The following is a 24,209-nucleotide window of genomic DNA, read 5'->3' on the forward strand; positions in this document are numbered from 1 at the left end:
TTTTTGGAAAGATTTCCTGTTACTATCTGGCCCATGGGGGGATCGAACCTACAACCTTCGCGTTATTAGCACGACGCTCTAACCAACTGAGCTAATGGGCCGATGATTCCATAATTTTTATAATGAGTTCACGAAATCTAAAAAATATTTTTTTTGAAAGATTTCCTGTTACTATCTGGCCCATGGGGGGATCGAACCCACGACCTTCGCGTTATTAGCACGACGCTCTAACCAACTGAGCTAATGGGCCGATGACACCCTAATTTTTATAATGAGTTCACGAAATCTAAAAAATATTTTTTTTGGAAAGATTTCCTGTTACTATCTGGCCCATGGGGGGATCGAACCCACGACCTTCGCGTTTTTAGCACTACGCTCTAACCATTTGAGCTAATGGGCCGATGACACCCTAATTTTTATAATGAGTTCACGAAATCTAAAAAATATTTTTTTTGGAAAGATTTCCTGTTACTATCTGGCCCATGGGGGATCGAAACCACGACCTTCGCGTTATTAGCACGACGCTCTAACCAACTGAGCTAATGGGCCGATGGCACCCTAATTTTTATAATGAGTTCACGAAATCTAAAAAATATTTTTATGAAAGATTTCCTGTTACTATCTGGCCCATGGGGGGATCGAACCCACGACCTTCGCGTTATTAGCACGACGCTCTAACCAACTGAGCTAATGGGCCGATGACACCCTAATTTTTATAATGAGTTCACGAAATCTAAAAAATATTTTTTTTGGAAAGATTTCCTGTTACTATCTGGCCCATGGGGGGATCGAACGCACGACCTTCGCGTTTTAGCACGACGCTCTAACCAACTGAGCTAATGGGCCGATGACACCTTAATTTTTATAATGAGTTCACGAAATCTAAAAAATATTTTTTTTTGGAAAGATTTCCTGTTTTTATCTGGCCCATGGGGGGATCGAACCCACGACCTTCGCGTTATTAGCACGACGCTCTAACCAACTGAGCTACTGGGCCGATGACACCCTAATTTTTATAATGAGTTCACGAAATCTAAAAAATATTTTTTTTGGAAAGATTTCCTGCTACTATCTGGCCCATGGGGGGATCGAACCTACAACCTTCGCGTTATTAGCACGACGCTCTAACCAACTGAGCTAATGGGCCGATGATACCATAATTTTTATAATGAGTTCACGAAATCTAAAAAATATTTTTTTTGAAAGATTTCCTGTTACTATCTGGCCCATGGGGGGATCGAACCCACGACCTTCGCGTTATTAGCACGACGCTCTAACCAACTGAGCTAATGGGCCGATGACACCCTAATTTTTATAATGAGTTCACGAAATCTAAAAAATATTTTTTTTGGAAAGATTTCCTGTTACTATCTGGCCCATAGGGGGATCGAACCAACGACCTTCGCGTTTTTAGAACGACGCTCTAACCATTTGAGCTAATGGGCCGATGACACCCTAATTTTTATAATGAGTTCACGAAATCTAAAAAATATTTTTTTGGAAAGATTTCCTGTTACTATCTGGCCCATGGGGGGTTCGACCCCACGACCTTCGCGTTATTAGCACGACGCTTTAACCAACTGAGCTAATGGGCCGATAACACCCTAGTTTTTATAATGAGTTCACGAAATCTAAAAAATATTTTTTTTTGGAAAGATTTCCTGTTACTATCTGGCCCATGGGGGGATCGAACCCACGACCTTCGCGTTATTAGCACGACTCTCTAACTAACTGAGCTAATGGGCCGATGACACCCTAATTTTTATAATGAGTTCACGAAATCTAAAAAATATTTTTTTTGGAAAGATTTCCTGTTACTATCTGGCCCATGGGGGGATCGAACCCACGACCTTGGCGTTATTAGCACGAAGCTCTAACCAACTGGGCTAATGGGCCGATGACACCTTAGTTTTTATAATGAGTTCACGAAATCTAAAAAATATTTTTTTTTTGAAAGATATCCTGTTTTTATCTGGCCCATGGGGGGATCGAACCCACGACCTTCGCGTTATTAGCACGACGCTCTAACCAACTGAGCTACTGGGCCGATGACACCCTAATTTTTATAATGAGTTCACGAAATCTAAAAAATATTTTTTTTGGAAAGATTTCCTGTTACTATCTGGCCCATGGGGGGATCGAACCCACGACCTTCGCGTTACTAGCACGAAGCTCTAACCAACTGAGCTAATGGGCCGATGACACCTTAATTTTTATAATGAGTTCACGAAATCTAAAAAATATTTTTTTTTGGAAAGATTTCCTGTTACTATCAGGCCCATGGGGGGATCGAACCCACGACCTTCGCGTTATAAGCACGACGCTCTAACCAACTGAGCTACTGGGCCGATGAAACCCTAATTTTTATAATGAGTTCACGAAATCTAAAAAATATTTTTTTTGGAAAGATTTCCTGTTACTATCTGGCCCATGGGGGGATCGAACCTACAACCTTCGCGTTATTAGCACGACGCTCTAACCAACTGAGCTAATGGGCCGATGACACCATAATTTTTATAATGAGTTCACGAAATCTAAAAAATATTTTTTTTGAAAGATTTCCTGTTACTATCTGGCCCATGGGGGGATCGAACCCACGACCTTCGCGTTATTAGCACGACGCTCTAACCAACTGAGCTAATGGGCCGATGACACCCTAATTTTTATAATGAGTTCACGAAATCTAAAAAATATTTTTTTTGGAAAGATTTCCTGTTACTATCTGGCCCATGGGGGATCGAAACCACGACCTTCGCGTTATTAGCACGACGCTCTAACCAACTGAGCTAATGGGCCGATGGCACCCTAATTTTTATAATGAGTTCACGAAATCTAAAAAATATTTTTATGAAAGATTTCCTGTTACTATCTGGCCCATGGGGGGATCGAACCCACGACTTTCGCGTTATTAGCACGACGCTCTAACCAACTGAGCTAATGGGCCGATGACACCCTAATTTTTATAATGAGTTCACGAAATCTAAAAAATATTTTTTTTGGAAAGATTTCCTGTTACTATCTGGCCCATGGGGGGATCGAACCCACGACCTTCGCGTTTTTAGCACGACGCTCTAACCAACTGAGCTAATGGGCCGATGACACCTTAATTTTTATAATGAGTTCACGAAATCTAAAAAATATTTTTTTTTGGAAAGATTTCCTGTTTTTATCTGGCCCATGGGGGGATCGAACCCACGACCTTCGCGTTATTAGCACGACGCTCTAACCAACTGAGCTACTGGGCCGATGACACCCTAATTTTTATAATGAGTTCACGAAATCTAAAAAATATTTTTTTTGGAAAGATTTCCTGCTACTATCTGGCCCATGGGGGGATCGAACCTACAACCTTCGCGTTATTAGCACGACGCTCTAACCAACTGAGCTAATAAGCCGATGATACCATAATTTTTATAATGATTTCACGAAATCTAAAAAATATTTTTTTTGAAAGATTTCCTGTTACTATCTGGCCCATGGGGGGATCGAACCCATGACCTTCGCGTTATTAGCACGACGCTCTAACCAACTGAGCTAATGGGCCGATGACACCCTAATTTTTATAATGAGTTCACGAAATCTAAAAAATATTTTTTTTGGAAAGATTTCCTGTTACTATCTGGCCCATGGGGGGATCGAACCCACGACCTTCGCGTTTTTAGCACGACGCTCTAACCATTTGAGCTAATGGGCCGATGACACCCTAATTTTTATAATGAGTTGACGAAATCTAAAAAATATTTTTTTTGTAAAGATTTCCTGTTACTATCTGGCCTATGTGGGGATCGAACCCACGACCTTTGGTTATTAGCACGACGCTCTAACTAACTGAGCTAATGGGCCGATGACACCCTAATTTTTATAATGAAATCACGAAATCTAAAAAATATTTTTTTGGAAAGATTTCCTGTTACTATCTGGCCCATGGGGGGTTCGACCCCACGACCTTCGCGTTATTAGCACGACGCTCTAACCAACTGAGCTAATGGGCCGATAACACCCTAATTTTTATAATGAGTTCACGAAATCTAAAAAATATTTTTTTTTGGAAAGATTTCCTGTTACTATCTGGCCCATGGGGGGATCGAACCCACGACCTTCGCGTTATTAGCACGACGCTCTAATTAACTGAGCTACTGGGCCGATGAAACCCTAATTTTTATAATGAGTTCACGAAATCTAAAAAATATTTTTTTTGGAAAGATTTCCTGTTACTATCTGGCCCATGGGGGGATCGAACCTACAACCTTCGCGTTATTAGCACGACGCTCTAACCAACTGAGCTAATGGGCCGATGATACCATAATTTTTATAATGAGTTCACGAAATCTAAAAAATATTTTTTTTGAAAGATTTCCTGTTACTATCTGGCCCATGGGGGGATCGAACCCACGACCTTCGCGTTATTAGCACGACGCTCTAACCAACTGAGCTAATGGGCCGATGACACCCTAATTTTTATAATGAGTTCACGAAATCTAAAAAATATTTTTTTTGGAAAGATTTCCTGTTACTATCTGGCCCATGGGGGGATCGAACCCACGACCTTCGCGTTTTTAGCACTACGCTCTAACCATTTGAGCTAATGGGCCGATGACACCCTAATTTTTATAATGAGTTCACGAAATCTAAAAAATATTTTTTTTGGAAAGATTTCCTGTTACTATCTGGCCCATGGGGGATCGAAACCACGACCTTCGCGTTATTAGCACGACGCTCTAACCAACTGAGCTAATGGGCCGATGGCACCCTAATTTTTATAATGAGTTCACGAAATCTAAAAAATATTTTTATGAAAGATTTCCTGTTACTATCTGGCCCATGGGGGGATCGAACCCACGACCTTCGCGTTATTAGCACGACGCTCTAACCAACTGAGCTAATGGGCCGATGACACCCTAATTTTTATAATGAGTTCACGAAATCTAAAAAATATTTTTTTTGGAAAGATTTCCTGTTACTATCTGGCCCATGGGGGGATCGAACGCACGACCTTCGCGTTTTAGCACGACGCTCTAACCAACTGAGCTAATGGGCCGATGACACCTTAATTTTTATAATGAGTTCACGAAATCTAAAAAATATTTTTTTTTGGAAAGATTTCCTGTTTTTATCTGGCCCATGGGGGGATCGAACCCACGACCTTCGCGTTATTAGCACGACGCTCTAACCAACTGAGCTACTGGGCCGATGACACCCTAATTTTTATAATGAGTTCACGAAATCTAAAAAATATTTTTTTTGGAAAGATTTCCTGCTACTATCTGGCCCATGGGGGGATCGAACCTACAACCTTCGCGTTATTAGCACGACGCTCTAACCAACTGAGCTAATGGGCCGATGATACCATAATTTTTATAATGAGTTCACGAAATCTAAAAAATATTTTTTTTGAAAGATTTCCTGTTACTATCTGGCCCATGGGGGGATCGAACCCACGACCTTCGCGTTATTAGCACGACGCTCTAACCAACTGAGCTAATGGGCCGATGACACCCTAATTTTTATAATGAGTTCACGAAATCTAAAAAATATTTTTTTTGGAAAGATTTCCTGTTACTATCTGGCCCATAGGGGGATCGAACCAACGACCTTCGCGTTTTTAGAACGACGCTCTAACCATTTGAGCTAATGGGCCGATGACACCCTAATTTTTATAATGAGTTCACGAAATCTAAAAAATATTTTTTTGGAAAGATTTCCTGTTACTATCTGGCCCATGGGGGGTTCGACCCCACGACCTTCGCGTTATTAGCACGACGCTTTAACCAACTGAGCTAATGGGCCGATAACACCCTAGTTTTTATAATGAGTTCACGAAATCTAAAAAATATTTTTTTTTGGAAAGATTTCCTGTTACTATCTGGCCCATGGGGGGATCGAACCCACGACCTTCGCGTTATTAGCACGACTCTCTAACTAACTGAGCTAATGGGCCGATGACACCCTAATTTTTATAATGAGTTCACGAAATCTAAAAAATATTTTTTTTGGAAAGATTTCCTGTTACTATCTGGCCCATGGGGGGATCGAACCCACGACCTTGGCGTTATTAGCACGAAGCTCTAACCAACTGAGCTAATGGGCCGATGACACCTTAGTTTTTATAATGAGTTCACGAAATCTAAAAAATATTTTTTTTTGGAAAGATATCCTGTTTTTATCTGGCCCATGGGGGGATCGAACCCACGACCTTCGCGTTATTAGCACGACGCTCTAACCAACTGAGCTACTGGGCCGATGACACCCTAATTTTTATAATGAGTTCACGAAATCTAAAAAATATTTTTTTTGGAAAGATTTCCTGTTACTATCTGGCCCATGGGGGGATCGAACCCACGACCTTCGCGTTATTAGCACGAAGCTCTAACCAACTGAGCTAATGGGCCGATGACACCTTAATTTTTATAATGAGTTCACGAAATCTAAAAAATATTTTTTTTTGGAAAGATTTCCTGTTACTATCAGGCCCATGGGGGGATCGAACCCACGACCTTCGCGTTATAAGCACGACGCTCTAACCAACTGAGCTACTGGGCCGATGAAACCCTAATTTTTATAATGAGTTCACGAAATCTAAAAAATATTTTTTTTGGAAAGATTTCCTGTTACTATCTGGCCCATGGGGGGATCGAACCTACAACCTTCGCGTTATTAGCACGACGCTCTAACCAACTGAGCTAATGGGCCGATGATACCATAATTTTTATAATGAGTTCACGAAATCTAAAAAATATTTTTTTTGAAAGATTTCCTGTTACTATCTGGCCCATGGGGGGATCGAACCCACGACCTTCGCGTTATTAGCACGACGCTCTAACCAACTGAGCTAATGGGCCGATGACACCCTAATTTTTATAATGAGTTCACGAAATCTAAAAAATATTTTTTTTGGAAAGATTTCCTGTTACTATCTGGCCCATAGGGGGATCGAACCAACGACCTTCGCGTTTTTAGAACGACGCTCTAACCATTTGAGCTAATGGGCCGATGACACCCTAATTTTTATAATGAGTTCACGAAATCTAAAAAATATTTTTTTGGAAAGATTTCCTGTTACTATCTGGCCCATGGGGGGTTCGACCCCACGACCTTCGCGTTATTAGCACGACGCTTTAACCAACTGAGCTAATGGGCCGATAACACCCTAGTTTTTATAATGAGTTCACGAAATCTAAAAAATATTTTTTTTTGGAAAGATTTCCTGTTACTATCTGGCCCATGGGGGGATCGAACCCACGACCTTCGCGTTATTAGCACGACTCTCTAACTAACTGAGCTAATGGGCCGATGACACCCTAATTTTTATAATGAGTTCACGAAATCTAAAAAATATTTTTTTTGGAAAGATTTCCTGTTACTATCTGGCCCATGGGGGGATCGAACCCACGACCTTGGCGTTATTAGCACGAAGCTCTAACCAACTGAGCTAATGGGCCGATGACACCTTAGTTTTTATAATGAGTTCACGAAATCTAAAAAATATTTTTTTTTGGAAAGATATCCTGTTTTTATCTGGCCCATGGGGGGATCGAACCCACGACCTTCGCGTTATTAGCACGACGCTCTAACCAACTGAGCTACTGGGCCGATGACACCCTAATTTTTATAATGAGTTCACGAAATCTAAAAAATATTTTTTTTGGAAAGATTTCCTGTTACTATCTGGCCCATGGGGGGATCGAACCCACGACCTTCGCGTTATTAGCACGAAGCTCTAACCAACTGAGCTAATGGGCCGATGACACCTTAATTTTTATAATGAGTTCACGAAATCTAAAAAATATTTTTTTTTGGAAAGATTTCCTGTTACTATCAGGCCCATGGGGGGATCGAACCCACGACCTTCGCGTTATAAGCACGACGCTCTAACCAACTGAGCTACTGGGCCGATGAAACCCTAATTTTTATAATGAGTTCACGAAATCTAAAAAATATTTTTTTTGGAAAGATTTCCTGTTACTATCTGGCCCATGGGGGGATCGAACCTACAACCTTCGCGTTATTAGCACGACGCTCTAACCAACTGAGCTAATGGGCCGATGACACCATAATTTTTATAATGAGTTCACGAAATCTAAAAAATATTTTTTTTGAAAGATTTCCTGTTACTATCTGGCCCATGGGGGGATCGAACCCACGACCTTCGCGTTATTAGCACGACGCTCTAACCAACTGAGCTAATGGGCCGATGACACCCTAATTTTTATAATGAGTTCACGAAATCTAAAAAATATTTTTTTTGGAAAGATTTCCTGTTACTATCTGGCCCATGGGGGATCGAAACCACGACCTTCGCGTTATTAGCACGACGCTCTAACCAACTGAGCTAATGGGCCGATGGCACCCTAATTTTTATAATGAGTTCACGAAATCTAAAAAATATTTTTATGAAAGATTTCCTGTTACTATCTGGCCCATGGGGGGATCGAACCCACGACTTTCGCGTTATTAGCACGACGCTCTAACCAACTGAGCTAATGGGCCGATGACACCCTAATTTTTATAATGAGTTCACGAAATCTAAAAAATATTTTTTTTGGAAAGATTTCCTGTTACTATCTGGCCCATGGGGGGATCGAACCCACGACCTTCGCGTTTTTAGCACGACGCTCTAACCAACTGAGCTAATGGGCCGATGACACCTTAATTTTTATAATGAGTTCACGAAATCTAAAAAATATTTTTTTTGGAAAGATTTCCTGTTTTTACCTGGCCCATGGGGGGATCGAACCCACGACCTTCGCGTTATTAGCACGACGCTCTAACCAACTGAGCTACTGGGCCGATGACACCCTAATTTTTATAATGAGTTCACGAAATCTAAAAAATATTTTTTTTGGAAAGATTTCCTGCTACTATCTGGCCCATGGGGGGATCGAACCTACAACCTTCGCGTTATTAGCACGACGCTCTAACCAACTGAGCTAATAAGCCGATGATACCATAATTTTTATAATGATTTCACGAAATCTAAAAAATATTTTTTTTGAAAGATTTCCTGTTACTATCTGGCCCATGGGGGGATCGAACCCATGACCTTCGCGTTATTAGCACGACGCTCTAACCAACTGAGCTAATGGGCCGATGACACCCTAATTTTTATAATGAGTTCACGAAATCTAAAAAATATTTTTTTTGGAAAGATTTCCTGTTACTATCTGGCCCATGGGGGGATCGAACCCACGACCTTCGCGTTTTTAGCACGACGCTCTAACCATTTGAGCTAATGGGCCGATGACACCCTAATTTTTATAATGAGTTGACGAAATCTAAAAAATATTTTTTTTGTAAAGATTTCCTGTTACTATCTGGCCTATGTGGGGATCGAACCCACGACCTACGCGTTATTAGCACGACGCTCTAACTAACTGAGCTAATGGGCCGATGACACCCTAATTTTTATAATGAAATCACGAAATCTAAAAAATATTTTTTTGGAAAGATTTCCTGTTACTATCTGGCCCATGGGGGGATCGAACCCACGACCTTGGCGTTATTAGCACGAAGCTCTAACCAACTGAGCTAATGGGCCGATGACACCTTAGTTTTTATAATGAGTTCACGAAATCTAAAAAATATTTTTTTTTGGAAAGATATCCTGTTTTTATCTGGCCCATGGGGGGATCGAACCCACGACCTTCGCGTTATTAGCACGACGCTCTAACCAACTGAGCTACTGGGCCGATGACACCCTAATTTTTATAATGAGTTCACGAAATCTAAAAAATATTTTTTTTGGAAAGATTTCCTGTTACTATCTGGCCCATGGGGGGATCGAACCCACGACCTTCGCGTTATTAGCACGAAGCTCTAACCAACTGAGCTAATGGGCCGATGACACCTTAATTTTTATAATGAGTTCACGAAATCTAAAAAATATTTTTTTTTGGAAAGATTTCCTGTTACTATCAGGCCCATGGGGGGATCGAACCCACGACCTTCGCGTTATAAGCACGACGCTCTAACCAACTGAGCTACTGGGCCGATGAAACCCTAATTTTTATAATGAGTTCACGAAATCTAAAAAATATTTTTTTTGGAAAGATTTCCTGTTACTATCTGGCCCATGGGGGGATCGAACCTACAACCTTCGCGTTATTAGCACGACGCTCTAACCAACTGAGCTAATGGGCCGATGACACCATAATTTTTATAATGAGTTCACGAAATCTAAAAAATATTTTTTTTGAAAGATTTCCTGTTACTATCTGGCCCATGGGGGGATCGAACCCACGACCTTCGCGTTATTAGCACGACGCTCTAACCAACTGAGCTAATGGGCCGATGACACCCTAATTTTTATAATGAGTTCACGAAATCTAAAAAATATTTTTTTTGGAAAGATTTCCTGTTACTATCTGGCCCATGGGGGATCGAAACCACGACCTTCGCGTTATTAGCACGACGCTCTAACCAACTGAGCTAATGGGCCGATGGCACCCTAATTTTTATAATGAGTTCACGAAATCTAAAAAATATTTTTATGAAAGATTTCCTGTTACTATCTGGCCCATGGGGGGATCGAACCCACGACTTTCGCGTTATTAGCACGACGCTCTAACCAACTGAGCTAATGGGCCGATGACACCCTAATTTTTATAATGAGTTCACGAAATCTAAAAAATATTTTTTTTGGAAAGATTTCCTGTTACTATCTGGCCCATGGGGGGATCGAACCCACGACCTTCGCGTTTTTAGCACGACGCTCTAACCAACTGAGCTAATGGGCCGATGACACCTTAATTTTTATAATGAGTTCACGAAATCTAAAAAATATTTTTTTTTGGAAAGATTTCCTGTTTTTACCTGGCCCATGGGGGGATCGAACCCACGACCTTCGCGTTATTAGCACGACGCTCTAACCAACTGAGCTACTGGGCCGATGACACCCTAATTTTTATAATGAGTTCACGAAATCTAAAAAATATTTTTTTTGGAAAGATTTCCTGCTACTATCTGGCCCATGGGGGGATCGAACCTACAACCTTCGCGTTATTAGCACGACGCTCTAACCAACTGAGCTAATAAGCCGATGATACCATAATTTTTATAATGATTTCACGAAATCTAAAAAATATTTTTTTTGAAAGATTTCCTGTTACTATCTGGCCCATGGGGGGATCGAACCCATGACCTTCGCGTTATTAGCACGACGCTCTAACCAACTGAGCTAATGGGCCGATGACACCCTAATTTTTATAATGAGTTCACGAAATCTAAAAAATATTTTTTTTGGAAAGATTTCCTGTTACTATCTGGCCCATGGGGGGATCGAACCCACGACCTTCGCGTTTTTAGCACGACGCTCTAACCATTTGAGCTAATGGGCCGATGACACCCTAATTTTTATAATGAGTTGACGAAATCTAAAAAATATTTTTTTTGTAAAGATTTCCTGTTACTATCTGGCCTATGTGGGGATCGAACCCACGACCTACGCGTTATTAGCACGACGCTCTAACTAACTGAGCTAATGGGCCGATGACACCCTAATTTTTATAATGAAATCACGAAATCTAAAAAATATTTTTTTGGAAAGATTTCCTGTTACTATCTGGCCCATGGGGGGTTCGACCCCACGACCTTCGCGTTATTAGCACGACGCTCTAACCAACTGAGCTAATGGGCCGATAACACCCTAATTTTTATAATGAGTTCACGAAATCTAAAAAATATTTTTTTTTGGAAAGATTTCCTGTTACTATCTGGCCCATGGGGGGATCGAACCCACGACCTTCGCGTTATTAGCACGACGCTCTAATTAACTGAGCTAATGGGCCGATGACACCCTAATTTTTATAATGAGTTCACGAAATCTAAAAAATATTTTTTTTGGAAAGATTTCCTGTTACTATCTGGCCCATAGGGGGATCGAACCCACGACCTTCGCGTTATTAGCACGACGCTCTAGCCATTTGAGCTAATGGGCCGATGACACCCTAATTTTTATAATGAGTTTACGAAATCTAAACAATATTTTTTTTGGAAAGATTTTCTGTTACTATCTGGCCCATGGGGGGATCGAACCCACAACCTTCGCGTTATTAGCACGAAGCTCTAACCAACTGAGCAAATGGGCCGATGACACCTTAATTTTTATAATGAGTTCACGAAATCTTAAAAATATTTTTTTTTGGAAAGATTTCCTGTTTTTATCTGGCCCATGGGGGGATCGAACCCACGACCTTCGCGTTATTAGCACGACGCTCTAACCAACTGAGCTACTGGGCCGATGACACCCTAATTTTTATAATGAGTTCGCGAAATCTAAAAAATATTTTTTTTGGAAAGATTTCCTGTTACTATCTGGCCCATGGGGGGATCGAACCCACGACCTTCGCGTTATTAGCACGACGCTCTAACCAACTGAGCTAATGGGCCGATGACACCCTAATTTTTATAATGAGTTCACGAAATCTAAAAAATATTTTTTTTGGAAAGATTTCCGGTTACTGTCTGGCCCATGGGGGGATCTAACCCACGACCTTCGCGTTTTTAGCACGACGCTCTAACCATTTGAGCTAATGGGCCGATGACACCCTAATTTTTATAATGAGTTCACGAAATCTAAAAAATATTTTTTTTGTAAAGATTTCCTGTTACTATCTGGCCTATGTGGGGATCGAACCCACGACCTACGCGTTATTAGCACGACGCTCTAACCAACTGAGCTAATGGGCCGATGACACCCTAATTTTTATAATGAGTTCACGAAATCTAAAAAATATTTTTTTTGGAAAGATTTCCTGTTACTATCTGGCCCATGGGGGGATCAAACCCACGACCTTCGCGTTTTTAGCACGACGCTCTAACCATTTGAGCTAATGGGCCGATGACACCCTAATTTTTATAATGAGTTCACGAAATCTAAAAAATATTTTTTTTGTAAAGATTTCCTGTTACTATCTGGCCTATGTGGGGATCGAACCCACGACCTACGCGTTATTAGCACGACGCTCTAACTAACTGAGCTAATAGGCCGATGACACCCTAATTTTTATAATGAGTTCACGAAATCTAAAAAATATTTTTTTGGAAAGATTTCCTGTTACTATCTGGCCCATGGGGGGTTCGACCCCACGACCTTCGCGTTATTAGCACGACGCTCTAACCAACTGAGCTAATGGGCCGATAACACCCTAATTTTTATAATGAGTTCACGAAATCTAAAAAAAATTTTTTTTTGGAAAGATTTCCTGTTACTATCTGGCCCATGGGGGGATCGAACCCACGACCTTCGCGTTATTAGCACGACGCTCTAACTAACTGATCTAATGGGCCGATGACACCCTAATTTTTATAATGAGTTCACGAAATCTAAAAAATATTTTTTTTGGAAAGATTTCCTGTTACTATCTGGCCCATGGGGGGATCGAACCCACGACCTTCGCGTTATTAGCACGACGCTCTAGCCATTTGAGCTAATGGGCCGATGACACCCTAATTTTTATAATGAGTTCACGAAATCTAAACAATATTTTTTTTGGAAAGATTTTCTGTTACTATCTGGCCCATGGGGGGATCGAACCCACAACCTTCGCGTTATTAGCACGAAGCTCTAACCAACTGAGCTAATGGGCCGATGACACCTTAATTTTTATAATGAGTTCACGAAATCTAAAAAATATTTTTTTTTTGAAAGATTTCCTGTTTTTATCTGGCCCATTGGGGGATCGAACCCACGACCTTCGCGTTATTAGCACGACGCTCTAACCAACTGAGCTACTGGGCCGATGACACCCTAATTTTTATAATGAGTTCACGAAATCTAAAAAATATTTTTTTTGGAAAGATTTCCTGTTACTATCTGGCCCATGGGGGGATCGAACCCACGACCTTCGCGTTATTAGCACGACGCTCTAACCAACTGAGCTAATGGGCCGATGACACCCTAATTTTTATAATGAGTTCACGAAATCTAAAAAATATTTTTTTTGGAAAGATTTCCTGTTACTATCTGGCCCATGGGGGGATCGAACCCACGACCTTCGCGTTTTTAGCACGACGCTCTAACCATTTGAGCTAATGGGCCGATGACACCCTAATTTTTATAATGAGTTCACGAAATCTAAAAAATATTTTTTTTGTAAAGATTTCCTGTTACTATCTGGCCTATGTGGGGATCGAACCCACGACCTACGCGTTATTAGCACGACGCTCTAACCAAATGAGCTAATGGGCCGATGACACCCTAATTTTTATAATGAGTTCACGAAATCTAAAAAATATTTTTTTTGGAAAGATTTCCTGTTACTATCTGGCCCATGGGGGGATCGAACCCACGACCTTCGCGTTTTTAGCACGACGCTCTAACCATTTGAGCTAATGGGCCGATGACACCCTAATTTTTATAATGAGTTCACGAAATCTAAAAAATATTTTTTTTGTAAAGATTTCCTGTTACTATCTGGCCTATGTGGGGATCGAACCCACGACCTACGCGTTATTAGCACGACGCTCTAACTAACTGAGCTAATGGGCCGATGACACCCTAATTTTTATAATGAGTTCACGAAATCTAAAAAATATTTTTTTGGAAAGATTTCCTGTTACTATCTGGCCCATGGGGGGTTCGACCCCACGACCTTCGCGTTATTAGCACGACGCTCTAACCAACTGAGCTAATGGGCCGATAACACCCTAATTTTTATAATGAGTTCACGAAATCTAAAAAATATTTTTTTTTGGAAAGATTTCCTGTTACTATCTGGCCCATGGGGGGATCGAACCCACGACCTTCGCGTTATTAGCAAGACGCTCTAACTAACTGAGCTAATGGGCCGATGACACCCTAATTTTTATAATGAGTTCACGAAATCTAAAAAATATTTTTTTTGGAAAGATTTCCTGTTACTATCTGGCCCATGGGGGGATCGAACCCACGACCTTCGCGTTATTAGCACGACGCTCTAGCCATTTGAGCTAATGGGCCGATGACACCCTAATTTTTATAATGAGTTCACGAAATCTAAAAAATATTTTTTTGGAAAGATTTCCTGTTACTATCTGGCCCATGGGGGGGATCGAACCCACGACCTTCGCGTTATTAGCACGACGCTCTAACCAACTGAGCTAATGGGCCGATGACACCCTAATTTTTATAATGAGTTCACGAAATCTAAAAAATATTTTTTTGGAAAGATTTCCTGTTACTATCTGGCCCATGGGGGGATCGAACCCACGACCTTCGCGTTATTAGCACGACGCTCTAACCAACTGAGCTACTTGGCCGATGACACCCTAATTTTTATAATGAGTTCACGAAATCTAAAAAATATTTTTTTTGGAAAGATTTCCTGCTACTATCTGGCCCATGGGGGGATCGAACCTACAACCTTCGCGTTATTAGCACGACGCTCTAACCAACTGAGCTAATGGGCCGATGATACCATAATTTTTATAATGATTTCACGAAATCTAAAAAATATTTTTTTTGAAAGATTTCCTGTTACTATCTGGCCCATGGGGGGATCGAACCCACGACCTTCGCGTTATTAGCACGACGCTCTAACCAACTGAGCTAATGGGCCGATGACACCCTAATTTTTATAATGAGTTCACGAAATCTAAAAAATATTTTTTTTGGAAATATTTCCTGTTACTATCTGGCCCATGGGGGGATCGAACCCACGACCTTCGCGTTATTAGCACGACGCTCTAACCAACTGAGCTAATGGGCCGATGACACCCTAATTTTTATAATGAGTTCACGAAATCTAAAAAATATTTTTTTTGGAAAGATTTCCTGTTACTATCTGGCCCATGGGGGGATCGAACCCACGACCTTCGCGTTTTTAGCACGACGCTCTAACCATTTGAGCTAATGGGACGATGACACCCTAATTTTTATAATGAGTTCACGAAATCTAAAAAATATTTTTTTTGTAAAGATTTCCTGTTACTATCTGGCCTATGTGGGGATCGAACCCACGACCTACGCATTATTAGCACGACGCTCTAACTAACTGAGCTAATGGGCCGATGACACCCTAATTTTTATAATGAGTTCACGAAATCTAAAAAATATTTTTTTGGAAAGATTTCCTGTTACTATCTGGCCCATGGGGGGATCGAACCCACGACCTTCGCGTTATTAGCACGACGCTCTAACCAACTGAGCTAATGGGCCGATGATACCATAATTTTTATAATGATTTCACGAAATCTAAAAAATATTTTTTTTGAAAGATTTCCTGTTACTATCTGGCCCATGGGGGGATCGAACCCACGACCTTCGCGTTATTAGCACGACGCTCTAACCAACTGAGCTAATGGGCCGATTACACCCTAATTTTTATAATGAGTTCACGAAATCTAAAAAATATTTTTTTTGTAAAGATTTCCTGTTACTATCTGGCCTATGTGGAGATCGAACCCACGACCTACGCGTTATTAGCACGACGCTCTAACTAACTGAGCTAATGGGCCGATGACACCCTAATTTTTATAATGAGTTCACGAAATCTAAAAAATATTTTTTTTTGAAAGATTTCCTGTTACTATCTGGCCCATGGGGGGATCGAACCCACGACCTTCGCGTTATTAGCACGACGCTCTAGCCATTTGAGCTAATGGGCCGATGACACCCTAATTTTTATAATGAGTTCACGAAATCTAAACAATATTTTTTTTGGAAAGATTTTCTGTTACTATCTGGCCCATGGGGGGATCGAACCCACAACCTTCGCGTTATTAGCACGAAGCTCTAACCAACTGAGCTAATGGGCCGATGACACCTTAATTTTTATAATGAGTTCACGAAATCTAAAAAATATTTTTTTTGGAAAGATTTCCTGTTTTTATCTGGCCCATGGGGGATCGAACCCACGACCTTCGCGTTATTAGCACGACGCTCTAACCAACTGAGCTACTGGGCCGATGACATCCTAATTTTTATAATGAGTTCACGAAATCTAAAAAATATTTTTTTTGGAAAGATTTCCTGTTACTATCTGGCCCATGGGGGGATCGAACCCACGACCTTCGCGTTATTAGCACGACGCTCTAACCAACTGAGCTAATGGGCCGATGACACCCTAATTTTTATAATGAGCTCACGAAATCTAAAAAATATTTTTTTGGAAAGATTTCCTGTTATTATCTGGCCTACGGGGGGATCGAACCAGCGACCTTCGCGAAGTTAGCACGACGCTCTAACGAACTGAGCTAATGGGCCGATGACACCCTAATTTTTATAATGAGTTCACGAAATCTAAAAAATATTTTTTTTTGAAAGATTTCCTGTTACTATCTGGCCCATGGGGGCTCGAACCCACGACCTTGGCGAAATTAGCACGACGCTCTAACGAACTGAGCTAATGGGCCGATGACACTCTAATTTTTATAATGAGTTCACGAAATCTAAAAAATATTTTTTTTTGAAAGATTTCCTGTTACTATCTGGCCCATGGGGGCTCGAACCCACGACCTTGGCGAAATTAGCACGACGCTCTAACGAACTGAGCTAATGGGCCGATGACACTCTAATTTTTATAATGAGTTCACGAAATCAAATAAATATATTTTTTTAAAAGATTTCCTGTTACTATTTGGCCCATGGGGTGATCGAACCCACGACCTTCGCGTTATTAGCACGACGCTCTAACCAACTGAGCTAATGGGCCGATGACACTCTAATTTTTATAATGAGTTCACGAAATCAAATAAATATATTTTTTTAAAAGATTTCCTGTTACTATTTGGCCCATGGGGTGATCGAACCCACGACCTTCGCGTTATTAGCACGACGCTCTAACCAACTGAGCTAATGGGCCGATGCCACCTTAATTTTTATAATGAGTTCACGAAATCTAAAAATTAGTTTTTTTTGAAAGATTTCCTGTTACTATCTGGCCCATGGGGGGATCAAACCCACGACCTTCACGTTATTAGCACGACGCTTTAACCAACTGAGCTAATGGGCCGATGACACCCTAATTTTTATAATGAGTTCACGAAATCTAAAAAATTTTTTTTTGGAAAGCTTTCCTTTTACTATCTGGCCCATGGGGGATCGAACCCACGACCTTCGCGTTATTAGCACGACGCTCTAACCAACTGAGCTAATGGGCCGATGACACCCTAATTTTTATAATGAGTTCACGAAATCAAAAAAATATATTTTTTTGATAGACTTCCTGTTACTATTTGGCCCATGGGGTGATCGAACCCACGACCTTCGCGTTATTAGCACGACGCTCTAACCAACTGATCTAATGGGCCGATGACACCCTAATTTTTATAATGAGTTCACGAAATCTAAAAAATATTTTTTTGGAAAGATTTCCTGTTATTATCTGGCCTACGGGGGGATCCAACCCACGACCTTCGCGAAGTTAGCACGACGCTCTAACGAACTGAGCTAATGGGCCGATGACACCCTAATTTTTATAATGAGTTCACGAAATCTAAAAAATATTTTTTTTGGAAAGATTTCCTGTTACTATTTGGCCCATGGGGGGATCGAACCCACGACCTTGGCGAAATTAGCACGACGCTCTAACGAACTGGGCTAATGGGCCGATGACACCCTAATTTTTATAATGAGTTCACGAAATCTAAAAATTAGTTTTTTTTGAAAGATTTCCTGTTACTATCTGGCCCATGGGGGGATCAAACCCACGACCTTCGCGTTATTAGCACGACGCTCTAACCAACTGAGCTACTGGGCCGATGACACCCTAATTTTTATAATGAGTTCACGAAATCTAAAAAATATTTTTTTTGGAAAGATTTCCTGCTACTATCTGGCCCATGGGGGGATCGAACCTACAACCTTCGCGTTATTAGCACGACGCTCTAACCAACTGAGCTAATGGGCCGATGATACCATAATTTTTATAATGATTTCACGAAATCTAAAAAATATTTTTTTTGAAAGATTTCCTGTTACTATCTGGCCCATGGGGGGATCGAACCCACGACCTTCGCGTTATTAGCACGACGCTCTAACCAACTGAGCTAATGGGCCGATGACACCCTAATTTTTATAATGAGTTCACGAAATCTAAAAAATATTTTTTTTGGAAAGATTTCCTGTTACTATCTGGCCCATGGGGGGATCGAACCCACGACCTTCGCGTTATTAGCACGACGCTCTAGCCATTTGAGCTAATGGGCTGATGACACCCTAATTTTTATAATGAGTTCACGAAATCTAAACAATATTTTTTTTGGAAAGATTTTCTGTTACTATCTGGCCCATGGGGGGATCGAACCCACAACCTTCGCGTTATTAGCACGAAGCTCTAACCAACTGAGCTAATGGGCCGATGACACCTTAATTTTTATAATGAGTTCACGAAATCTAAAAAATTTTTTTTTGGAAAGATTTCCTGTTTTTATCTGGCCCATGGGGGGATCGCACCCACGACCTTCGCGTTATTAGCACGACGCTCTAACCAACTGAGCTACTGGGCCGATGACACCCTAATTTTTATAATGATTTCACGAAATCTAAAAAATATTTTTTTTGAAAGATTTCCTGTTACTGTCTGGCCCATGGGGGGATCGAACCCACGACCTTCGCGTTATTAGCACGACGCTCTAGCCATTTGAGCTAATGGGCCGATGACACCCTAATTTTTATAATGAGTTCACGAAATCTAAACAATATTTTTTTTGGAAAGATTTTCTGTTACTATCTGGCCCATGGGGGATCGAACCCACGACCTTCGCGTTATTAGCACGACGCTCTAACCAACTGAGCTAATGGGCCGATGACACCCTAATTTTTATAATGAGTTCACGAAATCAAAAAAATATATTTTTTTGATAGACTTCCTGTTACTATTTGGCCCATGGGGTGATCGAACCCACGACCTTCGCGTTATTAGCACGACGCTCTAACCAACTGATCTAATGGGCCGATGACACCCTAATTTTTATAATGAGTTCACGAAATCTAAAAAATATTTTTTTGGAAAGATTTCCTGTTATTATCTGGCCTACGGGGGGATCCAACCCACGACCTTCGCGAAGTTAGCACGACGCTCTAACGAACTGAGCTAATGGGCCGATGACACCCTAATTTTTATAATGAGTTCACGAAATCTAAAAAATATTTTTTTTGGAAAGATTTCCTGTTACTATTTGGCCCATGGGGGGATCGAACCCACGACCTTGGCGAAATTAGCACGACGCTCTAACGAACTGGGCTAATGGGCCGATGACGCCCTAATTTTTATAATGAGTTCACGAAATCTAAAAATTAGTTTTTTTTGAAAGATTTCCTGTTACTATCTGGCCCATGGGGGGATCAAACCCACGACCTTCGCGTTATTAGCACGACGCTCTAACCAACTGAGCTACTGGGCCGATGACACCCTAATTTTTATAATGAGTTCACGAAATCTAAAAAATATTTTTTTTGGAAAGATTTCCTGCTACTATCTGGCCCATGGGGGGATCGAACCTACAACCTTCGCGTTATTAGCACGACGCTCTAACCAACTGAGCTAATGGGCCGATGATACCATAATTTTTATAATGATTTCACGAAATCTAAAAAATATTTTTTTTGAAAGATTTCCTGTTACTATCTGGCCCATGGGGGGATCGAACCCACGACCTTCGCGTTATTAGCACGACGCTCTAACCAACTGAGCTAATGGGCCGATGACACCCTAATTTTTATAATGAGTTCACGAAATCTAAAAAATATTTTTTTTGGAAAGATTTCCTGTTACTATCTGGCCCATGGGGGGATCGAACCCACGACCTTCGCGTTATTAGCACGACGCTCTAGCCATTTGAGCTAATGGGCTGATGACACCCTAATTTTTATAATGAGTTCACGAAATCTAAACAATATTTTTTTTGGAAAGATTTTCTGTTACTATCTGGCCCATGGGGGGATCGAACCCACAACCTTCGCGTTATTAGCACGAAGCTCTAACCAACTGAGCTAATGGGCCGATGACACCTTAATTTTTATAATGAGTTCACGAAATCTAAAAAATTTTTTTTTGGAAAGATTTCCTGTTTTTATCTGGCCCATGGGGGGATCGCACCCACGACCTTCGCGTTATTAGCACGACGCTCTAACCAACTGAGCTACTGGGCCGATGACACCCTAATTTTTATAATGATTTCACGAAATCTAAAAAATATTTTTTTTGAAAGATTTCCTGTTACTGTCTGGCCCATGGGGGGATCGAACCCACGACCTTCGCGTTATTAGCACGACGCTCTAGCCATTTGAGCTAATGGGCCGATGACACCCTAATTTTTATAATGAGTTCACGAAATCTAAACAATATTTTTTTTGGAAAGATTTTCTGTTACTATCTGGCCCATGGGGTGATCGAACCCACAACCTTCGCGTTATTAGCACGAAGCTCTAACCAACTGAGCTAATGGGCCGATGACACCTTAATTTTTATAATGAGTTCACGAAATCTAAAAAAATTTTTTTTTGGAAAGATTTCCTGTTTTTATCTGGCCCATGGGGGGATCGAACCCACGACCTTCGCATTATTAGCACGACGCTCTAACCAACTGAGCTACTGGGCCGATGACACCCTAATTTTTATAATGAGTTCACGAAATCTAAAAAATATTTTTTTTGGAAAGATTTCCTGCTACTATCTGGCCCATGGGGGGATCGAACTTACAACCTTCGCGTTATTAGCACGACGCTCTAACCAACTGAGCTAATGGGCCGATGATACCATAATTTTTATAATGATTTCACGAAATCTAAAAAATATTTTTTTTGAAAGATTTCCTGTTACTATCTGGCCCATGGGGGATCGAACCCACGACCTTCGCGTTATTAGCACGACGCTCTAACCAACTGAGCTAATGGGCCGATGACACCCTAATTTTTATAATGAGCTCACGAAATCTAAAAAATATTTTTTTGGAAAGATTTCCTGTTATTATCTGGCCTACGGGGGGATCGAACCCACGACCTTCGCGAAGTTAGCACGACGCTCTAACGAACTGAGCTAATGGGCCGATGACACCCTAATTTTTATAATGAGTTCACGAAATCTAAAAAATATTTTTTTTTGAAAGATTTCCTGTTACTATCTGGCCCATGGGGGGATCGAACCCACGACCTTGGCGAAATTAGCACGACGCTCTAACGAACTGAGCTAATGGGCCGATGACGCCCTAATTTTTATAATGAGTTCACGAAATCTAAAAAATATTTTTTTGGAAAGATTTCCTGTTACTATCTGCCCATGGGGGGATCGAACCCATGACCTTCGCGTTATTAGCACGACGCTCTAACCAACTGAGCTAATGGGCCGATGCCACCTTAATTTTTATAATGAGTTCACGAAATCTAAAAATTAGTTTTTTTTGAAAGATTTCCTGTTACTATCTGGCCCATGGGGGGATCAAACCCACGACCTTCACGTTATTAGCACGACGCTTTAACCAACTGAGCTAATGGGCCGATGACACCCTAATTTTTATAATGAGTTCACGAAATCTAAAAAAATTTTTTTTGGAAAGCTTTCCTGTTACTATCTGGCCCATGGGGGATCGAACCCATGACCTTCGCGTTATTAGCACGACGCTCTAACCAACTGAGCTAATGGGCCGATGACACCCTAATTTTTATAATGAGTTCACGAAATCAAAAAAATATATTTTTTTGATAGACTTCCTGTTACTATTTGGCCCATGGGGTGATCGAACCCACGACCTTCGCGTTATTAGCACGACGCTCTAACCAACTGATCTAATGGGCCGATGACACCCTAATTTTTATAATGAGTTCACGAAATCTAAAAAATATTTTTTTGGAAAGATTTCCTGTTATTATCTGGCCTACGGGGGGATCGAACCCACGACCTTCGCGAAGTTAGCACGACGCTCTAACGAACTGAGCTAATGGGCCGATGACACCCTAATTTTTATAATGAGTTCACGAAATCTAAAAAATATTTTTTTTGGAAAGATTTCCTGTTACTATCTGGCCCATGGGGGGATCGAACCCACGACCTTGGCGAAGTTAGCACGACGCTCTAACGAACTGAGCTAATGGGCCGATGACACCCTAATTTTTATAATGAGTTCACGAAATCTAAAAAATATTTTTTTTGGAAAGATTTCCTGTTACTATCTGGCCCATGGGGGGATCGAACCCACGACCTTGGCGAAGTTAGCACGACGCTCTAACCAACTGAGCTAATGGGCCGATGACACTCTAATTTTTATAATGAGTTCACGAAATCAAATAAATATATTTTTTTAAAAGATTTCCTGTTACTATTTGGCCCATGGGGTGATCGAACCCACGACCTTGGCGAAGTTAGCACGACGCTCTAACGAACTGAGCTAATGGGCCGATGACACCCTAATTTTTATAATGAGTTCACGAAATCTAAAAAATATTTTTTTTGGAAAGATTTCCTGTTACTATCTGGCCCATGGGGGGATCGAACCCACGACCTTGGCGAAGTTAGCACGACGCTCTAACCAACTGATCTAATGGGCCGATGACACCCTAATTTTTATAATGAGTTCACGAAATCTAAAAAATATTTTTTTGGAAAGATTTCCTGTTATTATCTGGCCTACGGGGGGATCGAACCCACGACCTTCGCGAAGTTAGCACGACGCTCTAACGAACTGAGCTAATGGGCCGATGCCACCTTAATTTTTATAATGAGTTCACGAAATCTAAAAATTAGTTTTTTTTGAAAGATTTCCTGTTACTATCTGGCCCATGGGGGGATCAAACCCACGACCTTCACGTTATTAGCACGACGCTTTAACCAACTGAGCTAATGGGCCGATGACACCCTAATTTTTATAATGAGTTCACGAAATCTAAAAAAAATTTTTTTGGAAAGCTTTCCTGTTACTATCTGGCCCATGGGGGATCGAACCCACGACCTTCGCGTTATTAGCACGACGCTCTAACCAACTGAGCTAATGGGCCGATGACACCCTAATTTTTATAATTAGTTCACGAAATCTAAAAAATATTTTTTTGGAAAGATTTCCTGTTACTATTTGGCCCATGGGGTGATCGAACCCACGACCTTCGCGTTATTTGCACGACGCTCTAACCAACTGAGCTAATGGGCCGATGACACCCTAATTTTTATAATGAGTTCACGAAATCTAAAAAATATTTTTTTTGGAAAGATTTCCTGTTATTATCTGGCCTACGGGGGGATCGAACCCACGACCTTGGCGAAATTAGCACGACGCTCTAACGAACTGAGCTAATGGGCCGATGA

At 41.0% G+C, this 24,209-nt stretch overlaps 73 non-coding genes across 73 annotated transcripts; all 73 read right to left on the reverse strand.

Annotated features, from left to right (window-relative positions):
* Window positions 1-176: 176 nt before the first annotated feature.
* On the reverse strand, window positions 177-250 carry TRNAI-AAU (transfer RNA isoleucine (anticodon AAU)). Its single transcript has one exon. It is a non-coding gene; the product is annotated as a tRNA-Ile (tRNA).
* Window positions 251-326: 76 nt separating this feature from the next.
* Window positions 327-400, reverse strand: TRNAF-AAA (transfer RNA phenylalanine (anticodon AAA)). Its single transcript has one exon. It is a non-coding gene; the product is annotated as a tRNA-Phe (tRNA).
* Window positions 401-623: 223 nt separating this feature from the next.
* Window positions 624-697, reverse strand: TRNAI-AAU (transfer RNA isoleucine (anticodon AAU)). The gene has a single exon. It is a non-coding gene; the product is annotated as a tRNA-Ile (tRNA).
* Window positions 698-923: 226 nt separating this feature from the next.
* On the reverse strand, window positions 924-997 carry TRNAI-AAU (transfer RNA isoleucine (anticodon AAU)). The gene has a single exon. It is a non-coding gene; the product is annotated as a tRNA-Ile (tRNA).
* A 225-nt stretch (window positions 998-1,222) lies between these two features.
* TRNAI-AAU (transfer RNA isoleucine (anticodon AAU)) lies at window positions 1,223-1,296 on the reverse strand. The gene has a single exon. It is a non-coding gene; the product is annotated as a tRNA-Ile (tRNA).
* Window positions 1,297-1,973: 677 nt separating this feature from the next.
* On the reverse strand, window positions 1,974-2,047 carry TRNAI-AAU (transfer RNA isoleucine (anticodon AAU)). Its single transcript has one exon. It is a non-coding gene; the product is annotated as a tRNA-Ile (tRNA).
* A 76-nt stretch (window positions 2,048-2,123) lies between these two features.
* On the reverse strand, window positions 2,124-2,197 carry TRNAT-AGU (transfer RNA threonine (anticodon AGU)). The gene has a single exon. It is a non-coding gene; the product is annotated as a tRNA-Thr (tRNA).
* Window positions 2,198-2,274: 77 nt separating this feature from the next.
* On the reverse strand, window positions 2,275-2,348 carry TRNAI-UAU (transfer RNA isoleucine (anticodon UAU)). The gene has a single exon. It is a non-coding gene; the product is annotated as a tRNA-Ile (tRNA).
* A 225-nt stretch (window positions 2,349-2,573) lies between these two features.
* On the reverse strand, window positions 2,574-2,647 carry TRNAI-AAU (transfer RNA isoleucine (anticodon AAU)). The gene has a single exon. It is a non-coding gene; the product is annotated as a tRNA-Ile (tRNA).
* Window positions 2,648-2,870: 223 nt separating this feature from the next.
* TRNAI-AAU (transfer RNA isoleucine (anticodon AAU)) lies at window positions 2,871-2,944 on the reverse strand. The gene has a single exon. It is a non-coding gene; the product is annotated as a tRNA-Ile (tRNA).
* Window positions 2,945-3,020: 76 nt separating this feature from the next.
* TRNAF-AAA (transfer RNA phenylalanine (anticodon AAA)) lies at window positions 3,021-3,094 on the reverse strand. Its single transcript has one exon. It is a non-coding gene; the product is annotated as a tRNA-Phe (tRNA).
* A 77-nt stretch (window positions 3,095-3,171) lies between these two features.
* TRNAI-AAU (transfer RNA isoleucine (anticodon AAU)) lies at window positions 3,172-3,245 on the reverse strand. The gene has a single exon. It is a non-coding gene; the product is annotated as a tRNA-Ile (tRNA).
* Window positions 3,246-3,470: 225 nt separating this feature from the next.
* TRNAI-AAU (transfer RNA isoleucine (anticodon AAU)) lies at window positions 3,471-3,544 on the reverse strand. The gene has a single exon. It is a non-coding gene; the product is annotated as a tRNA-Ile (tRNA).
* A 76-nt stretch (window positions 3,545-3,620) lies between these two features.
* On the reverse strand, window positions 3,621-3,694 carry TRNAF-AAA (transfer RNA phenylalanine (anticodon AAA)). Its single transcript has one exon. It is a non-coding gene; the product is annotated as a tRNA-Phe (tRNA).
* Window positions 3,695-3,918: 224 nt separating this feature from the next.
* On the reverse strand, window positions 3,919-3,992 carry TRNAI-AAU (transfer RNA isoleucine (anticodon AAU)). The gene has a single exon. It is a non-coding gene; the product is annotated as a tRNA-Ile (tRNA).
* A 376-nt stretch (window positions 3,993-4,368) lies between these two features.
* On the reverse strand, window positions 4,369-4,442 carry TRNAI-AAU (transfer RNA isoleucine (anticodon AAU)). Its single transcript has one exon. It is a non-coding gene; the product is annotated as a tRNA-Ile (tRNA).
* Window positions 4,443-4,518: 76 nt separating this feature from the next.
* TRNAF-AAA (transfer RNA phenylalanine (anticodon AAA)) lies at window positions 4,519-4,592 on the reverse strand. The gene has a single exon. It is a non-coding gene; the product is annotated as a tRNA-Phe (tRNA).
* Window positions 4,593-4,815: 223 nt separating this feature from the next.
* Window positions 4,816-4,889, reverse strand: TRNAI-AAU (transfer RNA isoleucine (anticodon AAU)). Its single transcript has one exon. It is a non-coding gene; the product is annotated as a tRNA-Ile (tRNA).
* A 226-nt stretch (window positions 4,890-5,115) lies between these two features.
* TRNAI-AAU (transfer RNA isoleucine (anticodon AAU)) lies at window positions 5,116-5,189 on the reverse strand. Its single transcript has one exon. It is a non-coding gene; the product is annotated as a tRNA-Ile (tRNA).
* Window positions 5,190-5,414: 225 nt separating this feature from the next.
* Window positions 5,415-5,488, reverse strand: TRNAI-AAU (transfer RNA isoleucine (anticodon AAU)). Its single transcript has one exon. It is a non-coding gene; the product is annotated as a tRNA-Ile (tRNA).
* A 677-nt stretch (window positions 5,489-6,165) lies between these two features.
* On the reverse strand, window positions 6,166-6,239 carry TRNAI-AAU (transfer RNA isoleucine (anticodon AAU)). Its single transcript has one exon. It is a non-coding gene; the product is annotated as a tRNA-Ile (tRNA).
* Window positions 6,240-6,315: 76 nt separating this feature from the next.
* Window positions 6,316-6,389, reverse strand: TRNAI-AAU (transfer RNA isoleucine (anticodon AAU)). Its single transcript has one exon. It is a non-coding gene; the product is annotated as a tRNA-Ile (tRNA).
* A 77-nt stretch (window positions 6,390-6,466) lies between these two features.
* TRNAI-UAU (transfer RNA isoleucine (anticodon UAU)) lies at window positions 6,467-6,540 on the reverse strand. Its single transcript has one exon. It is a non-coding gene; the product is annotated as a tRNA-Ile (tRNA).
* A 225-nt stretch (window positions 6,541-6,765) lies between these two features.
* On the reverse strand, window positions 6,766-6,839 carry TRNAI-AAU (transfer RNA isoleucine (anticodon AAU)). Its single transcript has one exon. It is a non-coding gene; the product is annotated as a tRNA-Ile (tRNA).
* Window positions 6,840-7,516: 677 nt separating this feature from the next.
* On the reverse strand, window positions 7,517-7,590 carry TRNAI-AAU (transfer RNA isoleucine (anticodon AAU)). The gene has a single exon. It is a non-coding gene; the product is annotated as a tRNA-Ile (tRNA).
* Window positions 7,591-7,666: 76 nt separating this feature from the next.
* On the reverse strand, window positions 7,667-7,740 carry TRNAI-AAU (transfer RNA isoleucine (anticodon AAU)). The gene has a single exon. It is a non-coding gene; the product is annotated as a tRNA-Ile (tRNA).
* Window positions 7,741-7,817: 77 nt separating this feature from the next.
* Window positions 7,818-7,891, reverse strand: TRNAI-UAU (transfer RNA isoleucine (anticodon UAU)). The gene has a single exon. It is a non-coding gene; the product is annotated as a tRNA-Ile (tRNA).
* Window positions 7,892-8,116: 225 nt separating this feature from the next.
* On the reverse strand, window positions 8,117-8,190 carry TRNAI-AAU (transfer RNA isoleucine (anticodon AAU)). The gene has a single exon. It is a non-coding gene; the product is annotated as a tRNA-Ile (tRNA).
* Window positions 8,191-8,413: 223 nt separating this feature from the next.
* On the reverse strand, window positions 8,414-8,487 carry TRNAI-AAU (transfer RNA isoleucine (anticodon AAU)). The gene has a single exon. It is a non-coding gene; the product is annotated as a tRNA-Ile (tRNA).
* A 76-nt stretch (window positions 8,488-8,563) lies between these two features.
* TRNAF-AAA (transfer RNA phenylalanine (anticodon AAA)) lies at window positions 8,564-8,637 on the reverse strand. Its single transcript has one exon. It is a non-coding gene; the product is annotated as a tRNA-Phe (tRNA).
* A 76-nt stretch (window positions 8,638-8,713) lies between these two features.
* TRNAI-AAU (transfer RNA isoleucine (anticodon AAU)) lies at window positions 8,714-8,787 on the reverse strand. Its single transcript has one exon. It is a non-coding gene; the product is annotated as a tRNA-Ile (tRNA).
* A 225-nt stretch (window positions 8,788-9,012) lies between these two features.
* Window positions 9,013-9,086, reverse strand: TRNAI-AAU (transfer RNA isoleucine (anticodon AAU)). Its single transcript has one exon. It is a non-coding gene; the product is annotated as a tRNA-Ile (tRNA).
* Window positions 9,087-9,162: 76 nt separating this feature from the next.
* Window positions 9,163-9,236, reverse strand: TRNAF-AAA (transfer RNA phenylalanine (anticodon AAA)). The gene has a single exon. It is a non-coding gene; the product is annotated as a tRNA-Phe (tRNA).
* Window positions 9,237-9,612: 376 nt separating this feature from the next.
* TRNAI-AAU (transfer RNA isoleucine (anticodon AAU)) lies at window positions 9,613-9,686 on the reverse strand. The gene has a single exon. It is a non-coding gene; the product is annotated as a tRNA-Ile (tRNA).
* Window positions 9,687-9,762: 76 nt separating this feature from the next.
* On the reverse strand, window positions 9,763-9,836 carry TRNAI-AAU (transfer RNA isoleucine (anticodon AAU)). The gene has a single exon. It is a non-coding gene; the product is annotated as a tRNA-Ile (tRNA).
* A 77-nt stretch (window positions 9,837-9,913) lies between these two features.
* TRNAI-UAU (transfer RNA isoleucine (anticodon UAU)) lies at window positions 9,914-9,987 on the reverse strand. Its single transcript has one exon. It is a non-coding gene; the product is annotated as a tRNA-Ile (tRNA).
* Window positions 9,988-10,212: 225 nt separating this feature from the next.
* Window positions 10,213-10,286, reverse strand: TRNAI-AAU (transfer RNA isoleucine (anticodon AAU)). Its single transcript has one exon. It is a non-coding gene; the product is annotated as a tRNA-Ile (tRNA).
* Window positions 10,287-10,509: 223 nt separating this feature from the next.
* TRNAI-AAU (transfer RNA isoleucine (anticodon AAU)) lies at window positions 10,510-10,583 on the reverse strand. The gene has a single exon. It is a non-coding gene; the product is annotated as a tRNA-Ile (tRNA).
* A 76-nt stretch (window positions 10,584-10,659) lies between these two features.
* On the reverse strand, window positions 10,660-10,733 carry TRNAF-AAA (transfer RNA phenylalanine (anticodon AAA)). The gene has a single exon. It is a non-coding gene; the product is annotated as a tRNA-Phe (tRNA).
* Window positions 10,734-10,810: 77 nt separating this feature from the next.
* On the reverse strand, window positions 10,811-10,884 carry TRNAI-AAU (transfer RNA isoleucine (anticodon AAU)). The gene has a single exon. It is a non-coding gene; the product is annotated as a tRNA-Ile (tRNA).
* Window positions 10,885-11,109: 225 nt separating this feature from the next.
* TRNAI-AAU (transfer RNA isoleucine (anticodon AAU)) lies at window positions 11,110-11,183 on the reverse strand. The gene has a single exon. It is a non-coding gene; the product is annotated as a tRNA-Ile (tRNA).
* Window positions 11,184-11,259: 76 nt separating this feature from the next.
* Window positions 11,260-11,333, reverse strand: TRNAF-AAA (transfer RNA phenylalanine (anticodon AAA)). The gene has a single exon. It is a non-coding gene; the product is annotated as a tRNA-Phe (tRNA).
* A 225-nt stretch (window positions 11,334-11,558) lies between these two features.
* On the reverse strand, window positions 11,559-11,632 carry TRNAI-AAU (transfer RNA isoleucine (anticodon AAU)). The gene has a single exon. It is a non-coding gene; the product is annotated as a tRNA-Ile (tRNA).
* A 528-nt stretch (window positions 11,633-12,160) lies between these two features.
* On the reverse strand, window positions 12,161-12,234 carry TRNAI-AAU (transfer RNA isoleucine (anticodon AAU)). Its single transcript has one exon. It is a non-coding gene; the product is annotated as a tRNA-Ile (tRNA).
* A 76-nt stretch (window positions 12,235-12,310) lies between these two features.
* Window positions 12,311-12,384, reverse strand: TRNAI-AAU (transfer RNA isoleucine (anticodon AAU)). Its single transcript has one exon. It is a non-coding gene; the product is annotated as a tRNA-Ile (tRNA).
* Window positions 12,385-12,460: 76 nt separating this feature from the next.
* Window positions 12,461-12,534, reverse strand: TRNAF-AAA (transfer RNA phenylalanine (anticodon AAA)). Its single transcript has one exon. It is a non-coding gene; the product is annotated as a tRNA-Phe (tRNA).
* A 76-nt stretch (window positions 12,535-12,610) lies between these two features.
* On the reverse strand, window positions 12,611-12,684 carry TRNAI-AAU (transfer RNA isoleucine (anticodon AAU)). The gene has a single exon. It is a non-coding gene; the product is annotated as a tRNA-Ile (tRNA).
* A 76-nt stretch (window positions 12,685-12,760) lies between these two features.
* Window positions 12,761-12,834, reverse strand: TRNAF-AAA (transfer RNA phenylalanine (anticodon AAA)). Its single transcript has one exon. It is a non-coding gene; the product is annotated as a tRNA-Phe (tRNA).
* Window positions 12,835-12,910: 76 nt separating this feature from the next.
* Window positions 12,911-12,984, reverse strand: TRNAI-AAU (transfer RNA isoleucine (anticodon AAU)). Its single transcript has one exon. It is a non-coding gene; the product is annotated as a tRNA-Ile (tRNA).
* Window positions 12,985-13,059: 75 nt separating this feature from the next.
* Window positions 13,060-13,133, reverse strand: TRNAI-AAU (transfer RNA isoleucine (anticodon AAU)). Its single transcript has one exon. It is a non-coding gene; the product is annotated as a tRNA-Ile (tRNA).
* Window positions 13,134-13,510: 377 nt separating this feature from the next.
* TRNAI-AAU (transfer RNA isoleucine (anticodon AAU)) lies at window positions 13,511-13,584 on the reverse strand. Its single transcript has one exon. It is a non-coding gene; the product is annotated as a tRNA-Ile (tRNA).
* A 227-nt stretch (window positions 13,585-13,811) lies between these two features.
* Window positions 13,812-13,885, reverse strand: TRNAI-AAU (transfer RNA isoleucine (anticodon AAU)). Its single transcript has one exon. It is a non-coding gene; the product is annotated as a tRNA-Ile (tRNA).
* Window positions 13,886-13,961: 76 nt separating this feature from the next.
* TRNAF-AAA (transfer RNA phenylalanine (anticodon AAA)) lies at window positions 13,962-14,035 on the reverse strand. Its single transcript has one exon. It is a non-coding gene; the product is annotated as a tRNA-Phe (tRNA).
* A 226-nt stretch (window positions 14,036-14,261) lies between these two features.
* Window positions 14,262-14,335, reverse strand: TRNAF-AAA (transfer RNA phenylalanine (anticodon AAA)). The gene has a single exon. It is a non-coding gene; the product is annotated as a tRNA-Phe (tRNA).
* Window positions 14,336-14,560: 225 nt separating this feature from the next.
* TRNAI-AAU (transfer RNA isoleucine (anticodon AAU)) lies at window positions 14,561-14,634 on the reverse strand. Its single transcript has one exon. It is a non-coding gene; the product is annotated as a tRNA-Ile (tRNA).
* Window positions 14,635-15,010: 376 nt separating this feature from the next.
* Window positions 15,011-15,085, reverse strand: TRNAI-AAU (transfer RNA isoleucine (anticodon AAU)). The gene has a single exon. It is a non-coding gene; the product is annotated as a tRNA-Ile (tRNA).
* Window positions 15,086-15,459: 374 nt separating this feature from the next.
* TRNAI-AAU (transfer RNA isoleucine (anticodon AAU)) lies at window positions 15,460-15,533 on the reverse strand. The gene has a single exon. It is a non-coding gene; the product is annotated as a tRNA-Ile (tRNA).
* A 76-nt stretch (window positions 15,534-15,609) lies between these two features.
* TRNAI-AAU (transfer RNA isoleucine (anticodon AAU)) lies at window positions 15,610-15,683 on the reverse strand. The gene has a single exon. It is a non-coding gene; the product is annotated as a tRNA-Ile (tRNA).
* Window positions 15,684-15,759: 76 nt separating this feature from the next.
* Window positions 15,760-15,833, reverse strand: TRNAF-AAA (transfer RNA phenylalanine (anticodon AAA)). Its single transcript has one exon. It is a non-coding gene; the product is annotated as a tRNA-Phe (tRNA).
* Window positions 15,834-16,058: 225 nt separating this feature from the next.
* On the reverse strand, window positions 16,059-16,132 carry TRNAI-AAU (transfer RNA isoleucine (anticodon AAU)). The gene has a single exon. It is a non-coding gene; the product is annotated as a tRNA-Ile (tRNA).
* A 75-nt stretch (window positions 16,133-16,207) lies between these two features.
* Window positions 16,208-16,281, reverse strand: TRNAI-AAU (transfer RNA isoleucine (anticodon AAU)). Its single transcript has one exon. It is a non-coding gene; the product is annotated as a tRNA-Ile (tRNA).
* A 376-nt stretch (window positions 16,282-16,657) lies between these two features.
* Window positions 16,658-16,731, reverse strand: TRNAI-AAU (transfer RNA isoleucine (anticodon AAU)). Its single transcript has one exon. It is a non-coding gene; the product is annotated as a tRNA-Ile (tRNA).
* Window positions 16,732-16,956: 225 nt separating this feature from the next.
* On the reverse strand, window positions 16,957-17,030 carry TRNAI-AAU (transfer RNA isoleucine (anticodon AAU)). Its single transcript has one exon. It is a non-coding gene; the product is annotated as a tRNA-Ile (tRNA).
* A 523-nt stretch (window positions 17,031-17,553) lies between these two features.
* TRNAI-AAU (transfer RNA isoleucine (anticodon AAU)) lies at window positions 17,554-17,627 on the reverse strand. Its single transcript has one exon. It is a non-coding gene; the product is annotated as a tRNA-Ile (tRNA).
* A 76-nt stretch (window positions 17,628-17,703) lies between these two features.
* TRNAI-AAU (transfer RNA isoleucine (anticodon AAU)) lies at window positions 17,704-17,777 on the reverse strand. The gene has a single exon. It is a non-coding gene; the product is annotated as a tRNA-Ile (tRNA).
* Window positions 17,778-18,002: 225 nt separating this feature from the next.
* TRNAI-AAU (transfer RNA isoleucine (anticodon AAU)) lies at window positions 18,003-18,075 on the reverse strand. Its single transcript has one exon. It is a non-coding gene; the product is annotated as a tRNA-Ile (tRNA).
* Window positions 18,076-18,899: 824 nt separating this feature from the next.
* TRNAI-AAU (transfer RNA isoleucine (anticodon AAU)) lies at window positions 18,900-18,973 on the reverse strand. Its single transcript has one exon. It is a non-coding gene; the product is annotated as a tRNA-Ile (tRNA).
* Window positions 18,974-19,199: 226 nt separating this feature from the next.
* On the reverse strand, window positions 19,200-19,273 carry TRNAI-AAU (transfer RNA isoleucine (anticodon AAU)). The gene has a single exon. It is a non-coding gene; the product is annotated as a tRNA-Ile (tRNA).
* A 374-nt stretch (window positions 19,274-19,647) lies between these two features.
* Window positions 19,648-19,720, reverse strand: TRNAI-AAU (transfer RNA isoleucine (anticodon AAU)). The gene has a single exon. It is a non-coding gene; the product is annotated as a tRNA-Ile (tRNA).
* Window positions 19,721-20,544: 824 nt separating this feature from the next.
* TRNAI-AAU (transfer RNA isoleucine (anticodon AAU)) lies at window positions 20,545-20,618 on the reverse strand. Its single transcript has one exon. It is a non-coding gene; the product is annotated as a tRNA-Ile (tRNA).
* Window positions 20,619-20,844: 226 nt separating this feature from the next.
* Window positions 20,845-20,918, reverse strand: TRNAI-AAU (transfer RNA isoleucine (anticodon AAU)). Its single transcript has one exon. It is a non-coding gene; the product is annotated as a tRNA-Ile (tRNA).
* An 823-nt stretch (window positions 20,919-21,741) lies between these two features.
* TRNAI-AAU (transfer RNA isoleucine (anticodon AAU)) lies at window positions 21,742-21,814 on the reverse strand. Its single transcript has one exon. It is a non-coding gene; the product is annotated as a tRNA-Ile (tRNA).
* A 2,018-nt stretch (window positions 21,815-23,832) lies between these two features.
* TRNAI-AAU (transfer RNA isoleucine (anticodon AAU)) lies at window positions 23,833-23,905 on the reverse strand. The gene has a single exon. It is a non-coding gene; the product is annotated as a tRNA-Ile (tRNA).
* Window positions 23,906-24,209: the final 304 nt, after the last annotated feature.

The sequence above is a fragment of the Leiobunum rupestre genome, chromosome 1 (assembly GCF_980474605.1).
Source record: "Leiobunum rupestre chromosome 1, qqLeiRupe1.1.hap1, whole genome shotgun sequence".
Classification (NCBI taxonomy): domain Eukaryota; kingdom Metazoa; phylum Arthropoda; class Arachnida; order Opiliones; family Sclerosomatidae; genus Leiobunum; species Leiobunum rupestre.